Below are 211 nucleotides of genomic sequence, written 5' to 3'. Positions count from 1 at the left end.
AGGAGAGCTGGAGGTGACCGGTGTGGATCCCTCCGAGATTGGTGTTTCTCCCTCAACCCTGCTCATGGTTGCTCAGATTCGGGGTGATGGAAAGAAAGGGGATTGCTAACAAAATGTCCGATTCCCCATTCATTCAAAGTAAATCCACGTTTGATGAACAAAATAAGGTTTATTAGAAGAGATGGTTAGATCAGGAACAAAATCATTGTTA

This window comes from Gekko japonicus, unplaced genomic scaffold (genome assembly GCF_001447785.1).
Source record: "Gekko japonicus isolate JY-2015 unplaced genomic scaffold, Gekko_japonicus_V1.1 scaffold1676, whole genome shotgun sequence".
NCBI lineage: Eukaryota > Metazoa > Chordata > Lepidosauria > Squamata > Gekkonidae > Gekko > Gekko japonicus.
This window is presented reverse-complemented; position numbering follows the sequence as displayed.